At 41.1% G+C, this 18,547-nt stretch overlaps 1 long non-coding RNA gene across 5 annotated transcripts in view; it reads left to right on the top strand.

Moving 5' to 3' along the window:
• The window catches only part of LOC127193903 (uncharacterized), a 63,373-nt gene that overhangs the window by 21,507 nt on the left and 23,319 nt on the right, over window positions 1-18,547 (top strand). For 2 of the 5 annotated variants that reach the window (XR_007831186.1, XR_007831187.1), the window contains exons 2-3: window positions 11,373-11,450; window positions 14,402-14,467. This is a non-coding gene — a long non-coding RNA (uncharacterized LOC127193903). Of the gene's footprint in view, window positions 1-6,384; window positions 6,474-10,725; window positions 10,995-11,372; window positions 11,451-14,401; window positions 14,468-18,547 lie in introns of those variants that run through there. The other 3 variants (XR_007831189.1, XR_007831190.1, XR_007831188.1) reach the window with 3 other exon arrangements.

Here is an 18,547-nt window from a genome sequence, read left to right as displayed (position 1 = left end):
CTTCTCTTTAACAGATTGCTCTCCCATTTTTATGTCATTTTCATTTTGTTTGTGGCCTGTTGCAATTAATATGGCTGTCTACCTGAACTCAGACAGGGTCTTATATAACCAAGGGTGGTTACTGTAGTTACTGGTTTGTGTCAGTATGCCAGAAAGAATGTTTAAATCCTCTTTCCAGGGCTGGAGAGACTTTGTGTTTTTGCAGAGGACCTAGGCTTGGTTCTCACACCTACAACAGACACTGTAACTCCAGTTCCAAGGGCTCAGAGGCCCTTTTCTTGCTGCTGTGGACACTTGTGTGCACTTGTTGCTCATTCAGACAAACAGAAAACACACTTAAACACAAATAAAAATTAATTAAAAAAATTCTTATTTGAGGGTATTTTGTAAAGTTTTATAATTGCCTAATGCAGTTTACAAATTTTAATTTAACAGTAAAGAAGTATATGAGGTTGGAAATATTCTTAGCATGTTTGAGGCCTTTTGCTGTATCTATTCCTAGCATCAAAAATTAAAATAAGTGAAAAAAGTAGGGTTAGATGGTTACCTTTTAATCTTTCTAAATGTTTAAGAATTTTAATTACTTCCTGGTTTTCCTTGATAGAATCTGAGGTTTTGACTTAAATGTTACCAAGTTGTAATTTTTAATAATTTATTTTTTCATTACTTTGTCATGGACATAAAAGTAATGAAACCCTAGTGTCACAATCTTAAATAAGTTGCTAGTTTTTTCAAATAGATGTCTAAATGAACTTTAAGAAAGTCGTTAAGAGAAATATAGGAGATGGGAAATAAAAGGACCCAGAGGGACTTAGCAACCTACAAGAAGACCATCATGACAGGTGGATCTGGACCCAGGGTGTCTGCTCACACTACTGCATCAACCAAGGACAATACATGCAGTAAACATTGAACCCCTGCTCATATCTAGCCAAGGGACAGGACATTCTCCACAGTTGTGTGGAGTGTGGGGACTGACTCTGACATGAACTCTGGTGCTCCATATTTGACCACTTCCCCTTGGTGGGGAGGCCTGGTGGGACTCAAAGAAAGGATAAGCAGGCTACCAAGATGAGACTTGATAGCCTATGACCATATGGCTGGGGAGGATGTCCCCTTCGGTCACAGACCTAGGGGAGGGGAATAGGGTGAAAGCGGGAGGGAGGAAGGAATGGGAGGATACAAGTGATGGGATAACAACTGAGTTGTAATCTGAATAATTTAATTAAATTTTAAAAAGTTGAAGGGAAAAAATTAAATTAAAAAAAGAAAGTTGTTAAAAAATGTATTGTTATACCTTATTAGTCCTCAGTACTTTATCTGTTCCTTCAGGCATTTCTTTCTTCCTTAGACTAGGAAAATAAGCAGAAAAATATTTGGAATTAAAATTTTGCATTTGATAACTTTTATAACAAAGTATAAAGTGTAGACTATGTTTGAGTTGTTGTAATGAAGGAGTAGCAGTGCCAGGTATTAGGTAAACTTGGGCACTTGTTTCCTGGGGTGTTCCTGCCAGTCACTCCGTGAGACAGCAGTGTGCCCAGCATGGAAACAGTCACTGAAGTTTGCTCAGTGGAGCTGTCCTCTTACTGCTTTGAATCTTTGATGTCCTATTATCCCAGGCTTGGCATCTATGTAGTCATATGACCTCCGACAGTGGGCAGCTTTACTCTTGTGTCATAAGGTGTTTAAATAGATTTTCTTGTGTTTTCCAGAACATTTGGGAAATCATTTAGGGGAGGAGGGACTCTGAAGATAAGTGTCCTTGTCTTGAAGTGGGTGGAAAGGGTGCAGTGTATACAAGGATACTAATGGTAGCATTACTAAACATTACTAATTTCCAGATATGAGGCTTGTATTTCTCATCTTTTGTAGCAGGTAATTATGTGCTAGACTGCCCAAAATGTAAGGAAGCAAATCTGGGAACAGCCTCTCCAGGATGACTGGTCAGGGTAGGGCTATTGGAAGAGACTCAGTTTGGTGTGGCATTTGGAAAGCCATGGCTATGGAGGGGGAATGACTTGGCTTTGCTCACTTTTCTCCTGAGGCCATGGCAAATCATTCATTGCCTCCCCACCCTCTGGTTTTCAGCTAGATGTAGTAAATGAAGAAGTTGCCTTTATAAGATTCTGTGAAGTCAGGAGGAAGAACTCATTTGAAGTTTTGAATAAGGACAATTAGAAGAAGGAACATGTGAGTCTTTTAGTTCTGCTCTGACCTAATCCTAGCTAAGTGGGCCTGCTGCAGTTGATCTTCCAGTCATAACACCTGCAAATGATCTGGTACTACAGTGACTCAGAGGATGTTAGCATGGCATCTTTCCCTGAGAAAATGAGAAAGGATGTTTGTCTGGATTCCGGACTATTGCCTTTTCTACTGGGTTGGTCAGTATATTAGCATAGAGGGCATTTGGAGATGGGCCCATGGTTGTAACATGCAGACTGCAGATCCCATTGGACAGTTTTCTTCTCTGGTGAGCTCCTGGGTGCTAGGAAGGCATCTATTCCTGATAGTGTTCCATAGAAACAGTGAGGGGATGCTGCCTGCACTGATTCTTTAAAAATTTATTTATTCACTTTACATCCCAATCGTGGCCCCCTCCTTCCTCCCTTCAAGGTCCCACTCACCCTCTCTCTTCCCCTGTCCTACCCCCCTCTCCTCAGAAAAGAGGATCCTCACCACCCAGCCAACCCACCCTAGCACATCAAGTTGCAGCAGAACTGAGCACATCCTCTTCACTGAGGCTGAAGCAAGGCAGGCCCACCCAAAGGAAGTGATTGAAAAGCAGGCAACAGAGTCCATGTCAGAGACAGTCCCCTGATCCCCTTACTAGGGAACCCACATGAAGACTAAGCTACTCATTGGCTACAGTTGTGTAGGGGGCCTAGGTCCAGTCTATGCATGGTCCTTAGTTGATGCTTCAGTCTCTGCAAGCCCCACTGGGTCCAGGTTAGTTAGCTCTGTTGGTCCTCTGCTGGAGTTCTTGTCCCCTCTGGGTCTTTCTACCCTTCCCCCCACTTTTCCACAAGGTACTGCATGCTCCGCCTAATATTTAGCTATGAGTCTCAGCATCTGTTTGATCTGCTGCTGGGTGGAGACTCTTCAGAGGACAGTTAAACTAGGCTACCATCTCCAAGCATAGCAGAGTGTCCTTAATATTGTCAGGGGTTGGCTCTCTCCCATGAGTTAGGTCTCAGGTTGGGCCAGGCATTAATTGAATATTCCCTCAATCTCTGCTCTATCTTTATTTATCCCTGCACATCTTGCAGGCAGGGTAAATTTTGGGTCGAAATTTTTCTTGAGTTCCAGGGCATTGTGGTAAAAAAGGCCATGCGGAGTGTATTGGGCATTCTCTTTGGTCACTGCATTGAGAACTAAAAAGTAGAATCATTTTAGTTCCCTATCTTTCAAGAGCTTCTGTGGAAAGTTTTCAGGAGCCATCTTGTCTTAATAAATAAAATATGTCAGGAATAAATGCAAAAAATTCAAGTAAAGTATAAACTTAGATTAACAGGTGTATACAATATACTTTTAAGAGCTGTTTGCATTGAAAGGGCTATGCTAATAATGTCTTTGTCCAGAGAACTTGAGTGAGTGAGACAGGTAAATAACAAGCGCCTGGTGTGTTTCATCAGGTTTTGTGTGATGTTTACTCTGGGTTAGGTGCTGTGATAGCTGATAGTACCACAGAGCGTTCTCCAGGTGGCGGTGAGTAGATAGGTAGACCAGGGTGAATAAAGAGAATGAATGATGCAGGTAGCTTTGGATGTGTTCTTAGAACCCAGTAACCTCATGCACCTATATCTTGTGATTCTGCGAGACTCAGCCTTATAGAATGAAGGAAGTCAATCGCTAGAGGAACCAGTGTTTGATGCTTTTGTGGTGTAGCTACTTGATATTCAAGTGCCAGCAGCTGGTGGCACGCTTGCTTGTCCATTGCCCCAACTTATCAAGACCTTCTGACGTGCCTCTTGTGCTGGCACCTCTGTGCAAAGGACTGAACCTGCTTGCTTCCATGCTTTACTACTCAAAAGAAGTTACTGTGTGCTTCTGTTATTTTCAGATTAGGAAAAGAAGCCCAATTGCTGTGTCTTTTAACACATTTTAGCCAACTCTGAACATCAGTTATTCACCAGTCAGAGTTTCTTCTGGCTGAATGTTAGAAGGGACCATTCACACTAACACTCAATGGGAGAAGAGCATGTGTACTGGAAGTTCTACTGAACAGCCTCTTGATGTTTGGTCTTCAAGATTAAAAAAAAAAAAAAAAAAAAAAAATACTGTCTATTGAAGTGTGTGCCAGTAAATCTATTGTGATGGAACACTGGAGAAAAAAAACCCAATTGTCGTTTTTGGTTTTTTGTTTGTTTGTTTTTTGTTATACTCATTAACTTGTTTTGAAATCTCTAGTAATATTTAAGAATGGCAGGAGGTTCTTGTGATAGAAGATCAACATGTGGGCTGAAATAGTGAAGAGCACCAGCATCAGGAGAACAGGACTGTGTGCAGTGGAGGCGGAGCTCTCTTTATTTGCACGTGTTAACTCAGGGTCCACGTTCTAAGGGGAGCTGACTTCTTTGATTTAGTTTGTGCTCTCCTCCCACATGCTCTACTGACACTTCCCTAATGTAGCTGTGGTAGCAGTTCAGCACCTGGGGCAGGACTAGCCTGGTGGCTTGGCTGTGTTCTTGACACCACATGTCTGAGAAGCAGCACTAAAGGAATTGACAGTTTTTTTTTTAAGCAACTGAGACGCCTGCCATGAAGCCTTTGAGGGATCTGTGGAGTTACATTTTGATATTTAAGCATGTCCGTTTGGAAATAGCCTCTTTTTTCCCCTTTAGTTTCTTGTCCTAACCATCTGAAGAATGTGTGTTTGTGCATGTTATGTTTATTAGTATCTTTCTGTTGCACCTCACCTGTTCATGTAAACTGAGCATTTCTTTTTGCTAAGAGCAGCTATTTAAAACAAGATCCCAAACAGGGCTTTGTAAAGCTAAGACCTGCATGGTCACACCTGCCTTAACAAATTAGCTAGCATGTTCGAACTTTCTTAGCTAACCTTCTCTTTAAAACAGTTTATAATCAGTTGAATTTTCAAGCTGCCTTAGAATATTGAAGTAACTTTTACACAGAGTAGATAAAAGGTGGAGTAAAATGTCTGATTGGGTCACATATTATTTATTATGGAAAGAATGCTTTCCCTGAAGACTGACTGGGAACAAGATGTTTAACTTTCAGCCAGCGTGGAAACCTGTTTGTTGGTCAGCTTTCAAGGTCCATGTTTCCCCACTTGTGACGAGCCTGCCAGCGATCCCATTCCTCCCGCTCGCCCACTCTTGGACCAGGAAGGCAGTAATAGAGCACATGTGTGGCAGTTAGAATTAAAAGCCAGTGTCTGTTTTCTAGAGCAGCTCCATGTCGTCATGTCATTGTAGATTTATGCTGTGGTCTGATGTATGGATAAATGTCTCCTCTTTCCTGTCCTCTCTGCTCCTCTCTTGTGTATGTTCAGGTGGTAGGACTCCATTTATCACAGGCAGTAGGAAGAGGCTCAGTGATATGAAAGGGTTACTGTTCACATTTCCTGTGCAGCTCCCTCTGATCTTCCTGAGCTGTAATTCCTTCATGATGTTAAACATTCCCAGGCTCCTTTAACCTTCTGGCCTGCTGCACTGGCCAAGTTTGTCCCAGGTGATTGTGTAGGCGAACAACCTCCTGTTTCAAGAGGAGCAATCGCTTTCGCCGTGAGATAGGCCATGCTCCCTGCTTTGCAGTTCCAGATGGAGGGAAGCTTTTGAGTTAAACAACAGAACAGCCACATGCTAGTTTTAAAGCTGCTATCTAATATCTATGCTTATCAGGTTAATTCTGTAGGTATTTCATTTTGCCAACCCTGAACCAGTGCCATTATGTCTGAACGCAAACACGTTGTCTTTTAGATTTAACATTACTTTTTTCTCTTAAAGCCACTCTGGAGAAATGGGTTGCAGTTTTGAAGGAGCACATTTTGCCCTTCCCGTCACAGTTTTAGCCTGCAGAGTGGCAGCACTCCTAATGGTTTGACAGTTCAGAAGAGTATGGACTCCCTACTTTTTCTCTAGTTTTAAAAGTATACAGCAGCCCATTTTGATTCCATATTTTAAATGCATGTACTTATATGGCTGGGAAAATGTTTTCTGTCTTTGCCTTTCTATTTTTTGCTTTAAAAGAACTGTAACGCTACGAAGCATCCACAGAACAGCAAGCACCTGTGACCGTTCTGCCCCATCTCAGCTCCACCAGGACAGCTCTCTCGACATGTTGGCTCCCACTGCTCGTAGCAGGCCTTTATTCTTTTTCAAAGACTTGGGGACAGATGTTAAAGCAAGGGAGTTTCTAGGATGATGTCAGTTTGGCAAAATCTGCTGTTTACAATGTGATAAACTGTGTGTAATGCACTTAACTCACAAACGATGCAGTTTTATGTGGAGGTGAGTGGATGAGACCTTAGATTTATTACTTTTGGATCTTTGGGGAGTCAACAAGAATGCTTGATGTTTCTCATTTGTCTTTAGCTCTTTGGTAGAACATTAAGCCTCTTACATAATCGGTGTCAATAACAAGTTTTTTTAATGGTACTATAAATTGCTTTTTGTAGATTTTTGATCCATAAATGCATGGATCATTTATATATGTTTCTAATCTGTGCCCTCACCCTTTCTGTTTGCCTCAAATGGTAGATACTGCTTAGAATCTGTTTGCCATGAAACAGGCATTCCCATCCGGTTAATTCTATCCTGACATTCTGCACCCCAAATCCTTAGGTGGTCTGTATCTCACTGGCCTAGTCAAGATTCTGCTCTGTCACAGAAAAGAAAAAAGATGTAGTGAATGGTTACTTCAGATACAACATAGAAACATTGCCCAAGCTATGAGCAAACTCACTGTTTTCACAATAGAAAGTATAAGTTTCTCCCAAGGATTAACTGTTTCCAGGGAAAACAGTACGTATTGGGTAAATGCTAATGTGAGCATTGTGCCTCCCAATGTTGCCTCCCCAAGGATGTGAGAAAGCTTACTCTTCCATCTAAGGTTCCTTAGACCTTTCAGTAACTGATCCAGTCCAAAGGTAACTAACCTAGAGTAAATTAGGTATGATTATGTGCAAAGTGAGAGGCTGAGGAGAGGGGAAGTCATTTGGACTGAGATTAAAGAGTGGTGAAAGATTTGTGGAGGAAGTGAGAATACAACATTAAACAAATGGTTGTGGTTTGGATATAAAGAAGTGGGCTGGTCATTTGTAAGCAGGGAGATAGTTACACATGCCCTGCTTCCTGCTCAGTTGTTCAGTAGAGACTTCTGTCCATGTCAGCATATGTGCTCTTTGTTCTCTTGCAGTGGAATGCAGAGAAGCCTCTGTCCATGACCTGCCGCAACTCCTTTAGCTACCATAGGATGGGCTCAGTAGGAAATCCATTTACATTCTTCTTCCCAGTTAAACATTCAACAGAAAGCTAGGACGAAATATTGGAAAGCTACCGTTTATGACTACAGAAATGTGCATCTAACCTCACCGGCAAGATCAACTGCACACAGCTCAGTAGAGTTTTGATTTGAATTTGGATAGAAAAAGAAATACTTCAAAATTGACTATGTTTGCATATATCTGGAGCTGTAATTATAATAAATATAATTCCCTAGGAATTTCATTCACTTCTGAAAGCTTCTTTTATAATAAAACAATTGTTGTGTTAGTCTCACAAAAATATTTAGTCCTACATTTTGGTTTTGTAAAACAAACTTAATTTTTTTCTCTTGAGACCCTTGATTGTATTTACTTGAAAAAAGCAAACATAACCAGTGCATGTAAGTTCAGCATCAGACTTTGCAGATGGCTCTTTTGTTACATGGCCACAGGAAAAGCAGCACAGAAAGCACCCTGGACTCTCGGCACTGGAGACACACTCCAACAGTGTGCAGCTTTGCTGTCTAGGCCTGCTCGGGGGCGAGGTCGCATGGCCTGCGCCTGCTTCTGGATATGCCCATTGTCCAGCTGCACGTGCTGCTGCTGTGAGACACCGACCACCTAACTTCCCGCACTGTTCTGTTGTGTTCTGGAATCTCTCAAGATTCAAGAGATTTCTTGGTATTCCACAATTAAAGGGTTTGTTAGCTAATTTCAGGGAATTTGAGAGTAATCACAGTGCACATTTGTATTTTTTATAGCCCAGTATTCCTGCATTTGAACTTGGATACACCCACTGTATCCTTCTAATTTCTTTCCTTTCTTATTTAAAAATGCTTATTAAATCTACTGCAGAACAGGTTTTGAAGTGTCTCAAACATAGTGCACATTTGCACACACTGCACATGTGTGCATATACCTACACTGTCGCTGATGCCTCTTGCCATGTTGTTCCCAATGATCAGCCAGTTAACCAAACATGGTAAAAGTTAACTCCAGGGGAATATGGGGCAAATTGAGGTGGTAAAAAATAGGTGTCTGTTTGTTTTGTTCTTTTTATTATTAATTCATCTATTTTGTATGTTTTCTTTAGTCTAAACTCCTTTTGTAACCTTAAGAATAAAAATACAAATCTTATTTACTTATAAAGTATTATTTAAAACTTTTATGATGCTAACCTACTCTCTGTCACCTGTAAACTCACTCACTTTGTATAGAAAATGTCAAGATTGTAAAGGACTGTTTCAGAAATCAGTTTGTTAGGTGCAGTAGAGCAAATCTCATAGATAAAACTCCTGTCTCACATTCTGCTACCCTGGTGTCTTATACATGTATTGTGGCTGCTGTCAGTAGCTGTGCTCTTCCCTACCTGGATGTTCATTGGAGGGTATGGGGCAGAGTTGTGTCTGTGTCTTCCCATCTTAATACTGTAGCTGGAATCCAGCAGGCACTCCTTCAGTGTAGACACAGAGGAGAGACAAATTCACAGCCATTTCTACAGGCATATGTTAATGATGGTCACTGTCGGATCATTTGGGGGGATTATTGTTTCTTCTTCTATAACTTACTAAGTTTGTTCTTGAACATAGTTCATACATGCATATAGTATATTATGAGCACTGTCATCCTCCAGCCTCTCTACATCCCCTTAGGTCTTTTGCCCTTCTCCTCAAGTCCCTTTCTGCAACTCATATATTTTTGCTTTGTTTTGTTACTCACAGAGTTTAACTGGGATCAGTTGTGTTATCATGTGTTAGTGTTAGTCAGGGTTCTCTAGAGGAACAGATCTTATAAATGTGTACACACACACACACACACACACACACACACACACACACACGGAAGCACATATGGGATTTATTAAATGTTTTACAGGCTGTGGTCAAGCTAGTCCAACAATGCTGTCTACCAAGAAAGGATCCAAGAATCCAGTAGTTGTTCAATCCAGGATACTGGGTCCATTTCTTCAGTATACACTCCTTGCCCTTTTTCAAAGTCATAGCCTCTTTTAAATTAATTCTTACCTGCATATACTTAAAACGTATGTATACATACATACATACATACATACATATTTCTAAACTTGTTCAATGACCTGTTACGCCTATATATGTTTTCAAGGTTGACTATTTGGTATTAGAAAGTCAAAAATAATTCTAAAATATAGCTTAATAATATTTAAATTTGTATCTGTTCTAAGAAAATATTTTAAGGGATAATTATAAATACACAAGATATAGTTTACTAATTCTACTCATTTCTTCTAAATCTTCCAATTCATAGAAGTTCTTATTTTCTTTCACTGCCTTCCTGAAATTTTTTCTAAGATCACGAGTGACCACTGAGTTTATCTCAAACTGCTTTTTTCCTTCAGGAGACAGAATAGGGTAGGGCACCCCTTTCTTTTGCCTTCCTTTCATTGTGCATAACAATTTTTTGTGGAATCCCATTCTCAAACTATGTATAGAATGAACAGACACTAACTCCAAGCAGTTAGAGCAGTCACAGAGACCATTCTGAAGGTAACCTTTCAGATAGATGACTGTGGTGTGTGTGTCTGTTGATCCCAGAGTTGGCTCTGTGGTTCCAGACCAGCTTTTAAGTTTACAGTTAATGCCTCAGATCAGAAAGACAGTCTATTGCAGCTCAGATTACCTGTGTGACGAGGTTGGTGGTAGTTTACATTGTTAGTCTGGGGTGACTGGTGGGTGGTCTAGTTCTCACTCCGAAGGACATCTTCAGTGAGGTGTTATTTTTTTGTTTTTGTTTTTGTTTTTTTAACATTTTACTTCTATTGCAATTGTGCCAATTTCTTCTCATCTTGGCTACTGTAGTAAGAAGAGAGATTCTCTGCCTATAGAGTCCTCTCACAGTACCTCATCTGTGGTATATAAGTAATCCAGTTCATTTAGAGCACATGTGTTTATGGATGTACGTAAATGCAGGTGTATGTTGAGTGCCTTGTGCATGTGTAGTGGCCGGGGGAGACATCACGTGTTTTACTCTATCACTCTCCACCGTGTTCCTTTGAGGCAGGCACTCTTATGGAGTCTGGAGCTACTGTGACAGCCAGCAAGCCCAGACGATAGCCCTGACTCCAGTCCCAGACCTGTCTTTGTCCTCCGTCCTGCTGCTGTTATAGTTAGGTGTGCACATGCCTGGCCTTGCACGTGAGTGCTGGCATCCAAACATGCATATACACTGCGTTTCTTGCCCTCTGTGGTATATCTCCAGCCCAATAGACAAAAATACAAATTTGAATATGATTTCTCCTGAAAACTTTTGTGGCTTACTATAGGTATAAATTGAAGCCTCATGTGCTGAATCCAGTATTTAACTCCTTGAAATATCATCTCAACCCCAAATTCTCCCCTTAACTGCCTGTCCGCCTCTCATTGTCCATTTCTGTCATCTTTCCAGAATGCAGAGCTTCCCACATTATCTCGTAGTAATTAACTCTAAAGTCCCAGAGACTCTTGTATTAATTGTAGCACGAACTGGACCTAATTTAATGGGATTTTCCTCTGCTTGTCTCATCCGGAGGTTGGTGAGTTTCTTGAAAAACAGAAACTGCCTCTTAGCTTGGTATTTCCCTGTTCACCAGCATAATGACTAGAATTCAAATGTCATCTATATTTGAAATACTTTTAAAAACTAGGCTTAAATCTTAAATAACATTTTTCTCGAAGTATTACTCTTTTGAAGAGAAATAAATGAAGAGGAGTATTATATAATCTCACCTGTAAAAGTCTCTGGGCATTGCTTAGGGTTTTATTTTAGGTTCTTTTGACACATAGTATAAAGGATGTCAATTTTATAGTACTTTATAATTTTTGTTGCTTTTCAGGTGAAATCATCTAATTAGTTTCTATAAGCTACCTATAGATTCTTTCCATTTTAACACTTTCATTACATTTGCTTTCAGATAAAGATGAATGTCACACATCATCCAGTATGGAAGTTTCAGAAGTTAGAAGACATTTGCTAAGTCAAGTTACTTAAAGTAAGTCAGCCCACGCTCAAATCAGACGTAAGAACAAACAATAAAGGTGACTTTGTGACTCTCAAATTTCTCAAACTACAAGAGTACCTTGTAGTTGAGTTGTCTTTGGAAGTCATAGATCAATAACTTCTTAAATCCATTGTGCTATTTGTATATGTGATGCCTATGCTCTAATGATGTCTGTGCTGGTTTCTGCTAAACCAAGCTTGCTGCTTCCTCTCTCTTAACTCATGTGCATTAATTTCTGTTGTTGTGGTAAAACATCATAATGAAGACAGCTTATCCAAGAAAGAGTTTATTTTGGCTTATGGTTCCAGAGGGTTAGAGTCCATAACAGCAGTTTGGAAGCAATAGGTCACATGGACGCTGGAGCAGGAAGCTGAGAGTTCACACCTTGAACCACAAGCATGAAGCAGAGTGAGAAAGAGGGAGAAGAGCGAGAGAGGGAGGGAGGGAGGGAGAGAAAGTGAGAGCACACTGAGAATGTGGCGCTTTGAGACCTCAGAGCCCTCCACCAGTACTTCCTCTAGCAAGACCACGCCTCCTAGACCTCCCCAAACAGTGCCACCAATGGGGGACTGAGTGTTCAAGTACAGGAGCCCTGGGGAAAGAGCATTCTTACTCAAACCACCATGTGAAACCTCCATCACTCTGTAGCTTCCAGCTGGAAGCACTGGAGCTTTCTTCTTTCTCTTTCTGCTGCCTGTATCTAAAGTTTTTTTTTCCCTTCCTATGTTAGTCCTATGTTTTGCCATGTGGCTTCCCCCCGCCCCCATGGCTGTATCTGCTGTCCCCCATCCTAGGTTATAAGGTTAAAAAATCAGAGATCTTGCCTAATTTTTCTCTCCCACAACATTTAGCAAAGCCATATGTAATAGTGTTCAGGAATACTTGCTTAGCAAACTAAGACTGTACTTGGCTTTTTTCTCATCTTGCCCTCTGCTGTTCATTCTCATGGATTCTTCTGACCCATGTTCATGGCAGCCACTTATTCTTGTTACAGTCTCCTAGCTGCTATCTTAGCCTAGAAAGGTATTGAACAGAGTACAAGTAACAAGATACACTCATTCCCAACTTGAGAAATAGTCTTTATCCCAGAAGTTCATGTCTGCTCTGTTGTTTGGAATGCAGAAGGCATTTTTCCACAAAACAATGTTATAAATAGTGGTTGGTGTCTCAGCCAGCACTCCCAGGGCTTTAACTCATAAGCACCAGTGCTGCTTTAACTCCAGGCAGCTGCCATCCGTTGTGCTGCTTTGTGGAGAGGCTGTACCGCTGGGTCCCGAAGGCTCTCGAGATGGGTCAGGAACTTGCTGGACTGAGCTGCAGCTCTGGTAGTCATGCTGGCTACTCCTCCAGTGCAACCAGGGCACTGTGCCACAGACACTGACCTATAGACCTGACACTCTAAACCAGGTTCTCAACCTGTGGGGCGTTCTCAACGCCTCTGTGGGGCGTTGAATGACCTTTTCACAGGGGTTGCATATTATATATCCCGTATATCATAACAGCACTACAATAAGTTATGAAGTAGCAGTGAAATAACTTTATGGTTGGGGGGTCACCACAGCCTGTATTAAAAGGCTGCAGCATTAGGAAGGTTATAACCATGGCTCTAGACTGAGGGAGAAGACTCTGACTCTCTAGTCCCTCCCCTATGGTAGACTAGGATGGGCTTGGCTGTCCTTTTGCTTGGGAGATGAAGAGCTGTTTCAGTATCCCTTTCTGCTCATCTGTACAGCATAATACATATGCATGGAAATACATAAACATGGAAATCGTTCTGTCTATAGAGAAAACACATCAATAACTATCACCCCTATATTTGACATCACGTCACTTTTTGTGAACAAGTGATTATCATTCCTACATGGGTATAATGATGCGTCTAGTGAAGAACATGCCACTGTGTGCATAAACAACCCTGGAAGTTGACAGCTTAGGTTGTCAGGCTGTAAGAAAAATCACTTCATAAATTTAAGAGAATTTAATTTATTCAGTGATCATTAAGTGTTGCACACATGAGTACCTGATTTACGCTTAATACTGTTATCAAAGCTAGAGGCTAGGAAGTGTGAGCAGAAGATGGTAAAGAAAGTTCACCCCCAGGGCCTGAACTCAGGGCTGCGGGTGTTAAAGAAGCACCCTCAGTGAAGCAGTGCCATTGCCATGAAAGACTTCACAGAGGACAGTAGTGGGTTTAGGGCGCTCAGAAGGCAATCCCACTGTGATTACCATGTTTCTAAAGTCAGTGGTGGAGGTTCACTGGGTTTCAGAAGAGTGGAGGAGCGGTAACTGGAGTTAGGGGAGATTTGATGGTCTAAGGGAATAGTCTGCCTGAATAGAGGGCGCGAGACAAGCAAGCTGCCCCCGCTGTGTGGGACAGAAGAGTTGGGTTTTGCTGGGTAGAAGAATAGGTGGGAAAATAAGTTAAGTGTTTCAGTCTTGGCAGTTCAGAAGTATCACTCAGATTTCTTAAAGCTCCAAGATTCAGAATGTTACCTCGGGACTGTTAAATAGAGTTCCTGCTGCATGGGCTACCAACCTATTTATCATTAAATTTCCCTACTGATTTCAATATTCAGCTAAGGTTGAAAACTTGTAAATTTGAAGTATTGGCCAAACTTAGAATAGCCAAGAGTGCCCTGCCAATGAGCTGATTACTGTCCCTCTGGCAGTGGAGAGTCAGCCCTTAGAGGTTTCTTTAGTAGGTAGCGTGCTCAAAGCTGGAGTTTGACAAAGTAGATTCTTCAAGTACATTTGAGTGAAAGAGAAGTACGAAAGAGGCTGACTTGAGTTTGTGGTAGTGTGAGAAAAGGAGAGGAGTCACATTTTAAAGTGTACTTGGATATGCAGGAGTTGGTGCTCGCAGCCTTGACCCTAGCACAGTGTGTTTCATAAACTAATTATACATCCTCACCCTCATTAATTTGATCTCTTTTCTCTTACAGTCTGGCAACTTCAGCGGTAATTTCAGCCAGTTTGCATTTAATGGAAGAAGACCATTGTCTGCTCATGTATGTGTCTAACTCATAATAGTACGTGAAGTTATGTATATGAGGAATATAACCTTTAGCATAATCATTATAAAACACTTAATAACCGTGCACATATGCAGGGACACAGCTTTACTTCTGCATGATCATTAGAAGTCAGAATCATGTGTGTAAGGTAGTTGTTGGCATGCTGCTCTCCAGCATTCAGCTGGCATTTGAAGCAGTACTCTAAGTCAGGCTTTGTATTTTAATGGGTTTTTGTTAGTTACGTTGGATAATCACTGTTCTGATTAGAAATCTGTGTTTGCTTCCCAACCTTAGCACCTATCTTCCCTGTGCATAGGCTTCCCTCTCCACACATGTCAGCCTGTGGCCACCATATCTGCACTTACACATGGACACACACAACACATGCTAAGTGATGGGTAGGTAGTGCTCAGCTTCATGAATTTTAGAGGAGGCCTTCTCTGGTATTCTGTAATACTACACTCATGGCCACAGTCTCTACCATGAGCTCTTTGACTGGTGACAATGAATTTATTGTTGTTTCATCAATATTCCTATACTTTAAAGTTACTTCTGTAATAGATATTTAACTTTTCACTTAACTTAATGCTTGACTGACTTGAGGGATCTGATAGGAGAGAGGCAGGAGAAGGGACCCATTATGTATCTAGGGCCCACTCTGTGCAGTCTTCATATGGGTTTTGTCTTAGAAATCAGTTTCACAAACAAGGAAATGGGATTGTTTCTTTCTGAAGTACAAAGTCAAGGCAACGGTAGAAACTGGTTTGGTTGCAGGTTGGCCTGTCTAATCAGCCTGCTCTTATAGTCTTTATGACTTTATCTGTAAGGGGGAATCAGTTAACTTAGAATCACTGGAGTTGACCACAGGCTTTACTTCTGTCACTAACAGACTTGAGCAACACGCACCAAACTTCTTCAATCCTGTCTGTCATCTTATGAAATTCTCCTTAGTTCATTATTCTCAAGACTCAGATGGTTTTAAGAATAATGCACTAATGAGAGTCACTATGACTTTATAGGCAGGTAGGAAAAAGAGTTTGAGAGACTTCTAATTCAAGAAGATAAATAAGCGCCCTCAAACAGACAAAAATAGAAGAAAAAAGAAATCCAAACTTAAAGCATACATTAAGATGATTTGAGAGTCTGGGAGGATAGCTTAGCCAGTTTGCTGCTTTCCATGCAAGCATGAGGACAGGAAAGACAGCAAAATCTCTTGAGCTTACAGCCCAGCTAGTCTGGCCTAACTGGCAAGCCCAAGATTGATTGAGCATTGAGAAATCCTATATCAAAAACAAAAAACAAAAACCACGACAACAAACCAAGATAAACAGCTCCTAAAGAACAACAGCTGAAATCGACCTGTGGCATCCCAATGCACAAACACACATGTGCACACACACATGAACATGAACATGTACATGTCTGCCTATGCATACCCACACACGCGTGCGCGCGCACACACACACACACACACACACACACACACGAAGTGCCACAAGCTTTCCAAAATTAGTGTTTGTTAGTAGTGCACATGTCCAGCACTAGTGAAGCTGAACGCATGGCTATGCTTCTGCTCCCTGCCTGCTCAGAGCGTGCCCTGGCAGTGCACTCTTTCATTTGCCAGAAACAGCCGTTAGCGCTGTGCCACATGAACTAGGTCTGCATACTAGAATATGCTCATTGCCAATGAGGACGATAAGGTACTAAGTAGCAGTATGGTGATGTCCTGGGCTAGAGGTGATGTCATCAGTCTCTGAACTATTGTGCCTGTAATTTAAAGATTTAGAACAAAGTCACCTTTTTGTAAATGTTTTCAGAAATTGCTTTAAAAGATGTTTTCAGGTTTCTGGGAAAGCTTAATGATTTATAATATAAAACACGCTGAGAAATAGTTATAACTATTCTAATCCATTTGTGCTCCCTTTTAGTACACAGAAAGAGGTGAGAAATTTGAGGTACCTATTAAATTATAAGGACAGGGTTAGAAACAAAGTGGTGGTGACCCTGAGATGTGCCAAGGTCATGCTGGAGACTTACACAAAGCCTTACACCTGATTAAGATTCAGTCTCCATTGGGTACTGGCCAGTTTAAGCTGCTTATGAAAATATGGGAACTCAATTGTTTATATAACTTTGGTTTCCAGAGGTACATCTGGCTTTAGATGTGGTTGGAACCAGGAACTCAACTGCTCTCAACTAGACTCTTTTAGCTCTATTGGTTCCTTTATTGATCATTTTTAAGACAAGCATGGTGTTCAGAAATGTTGCCACTAACTGCTCATCCTTTGAATTTAGATATGTAAACTGAAAGTTAGCTTTCAGGCCATATATCCTGCTGTCTGCCCCAGTGCCTTAGATGACTTTGAACAGTCAGTGTGACTTGGGAAGGACACACACTGGTAGGACAGCCTGGCTCGTGTTTGTCCAGCACTGCAGTAGGGCATTCCTTTCCAGTGACTACAAACCACGGTACAAACTTCACAGCATGGAAGAGGCTTTCTTCTCTGGAGAAGTCTGAACTACAAGAAACTAGAGGAGTGTGGAGACAGTAGGCTGGACAGTAGGACCAAGTGATTCTCTCTATTGGAGAGCTAAGTATCACACAGTCAGTCTCTCTCTCTCTCTCTCTCTCTCTCTCTCTCTCTCTCTCTCTCTCTCTCTCTCTCTCACACACACACACACACACACACACACACACACGATTCTGAATGAGAGCAAAGAAGAGATGTATGACATCTGTCTCACTATCCAGATAGAAACATCCAAAAGAGACAACAGACTTTGCAAAGGATTTACTTTTTCCCGTGATTTTCCAGGGATTTGAAATAGGAAAGCCTGGATTTTCATTTCTTAAGTGAGGTCTACAAGATCCTGTGTTCTATCCCCAGCATCACAGAAAATTAAATGAAACTAAAAATATGTTTTGACTCATAATATGTGAAAGCTGCATAATTATTATAATTATTCTAACAACACATCTTTATAAAATATTGGCTTTTGTCTTAAATTTTACTGGTGACAATAAGTTCTGAAAAGTTACTTTTTTCTAAAGGTTAAAAAAGGTTGAAATTAATAGATGCTTTTTATTATTAGGATTCAATTAATGTGATTTTTTGATCATGTAACTACTAAATTACATTAATATGATGCTTTGAGATTTAAACATTCAAGTAGAATTTGAGATTTTAGGGCTTTTCGGTTCTGTAAATGATGCAGGAGTGTGGAGATTTCGAAGTGTGACACAGGTGGTTCCCTTTTAGGAAGCATGTCTTGCTTTCATGAGGTAGAAGGCAGACATCTTTCACCTATTGAAAAGAGTGACATGTCTTACTATTATAGTGAAACAGAAAAGTAATGACAGACTGCCAGGATATCTTCTTGTTAATTTTTAAAAATTGTGCTGAGTTGGATTTTCTGAGAGCCCAAGCCAACCAGTTGCTCTAATGTGGGTTTCCAGATTCTGACACTTCATAGGTTAGTTTTGTAGTTTTCTCTTGTCTCTGTGATATCAATGATTTTAAGTTAGACTTCTAGAGCTAAAAGTGTCCCTCGAGCTGGAGTCCTAAGAAACCTCAGTCTTCTATGTTTACAGCCAGTGGGGAGGGTCACCAGGAGAGCCGGGCTTCCTGCTGTCCTTAGTGATGTCTACAGGAAACTCTTCAGCTTTATGCCCTCTAGCCTCATTATATGCAGGGTGTAGGATTCACTGCATTAGGGCCAGTTGTTTAATCTCTTGAAGCTGAGGGGCCTGTGGGATTAGAACCAACTAATACACAGAGCATGGATGGCAGGAGGCACGATGAAGCATCCTTGATCAGACTCCAGTTCTGTCCTCTGGTTGCTCTTCTCTGGGACTCAGTTCTGCCTTCTGGAACATTCTTCCTGCCCATTGTTTTCTGCGTCCATGCTTATGTGGACATTAGGAGACATGTGTTTTGTTGGGCTTGAACTTCACTTTCAAAGGATTTTGGCAGCACCTTTTCACAGTGCCACCATGAATTAACTTGGCAAGCAGGGTTTTAAATCATGTTCTGCGACTACACAGCCCAGCTGCCTTTCTTTCTGTCTTCACTC

This window comes from Acomys russatus, chromosome 9 (genome assembly GCF_903995435.1).
Source record: "Acomys russatus chromosome 9, mAcoRus1.1, whole genome shotgun sequence".
Classification (NCBI taxonomy): Eukaryota; Metazoa; Chordata; class Mammalia; order Rodentia; family Muridae; genus Acomys; species Acomys russatus.
Note: the sequence above shows the minus strand (reverse complement) of the source record. Positions and strands in the feature narration are given on the sequence as shown.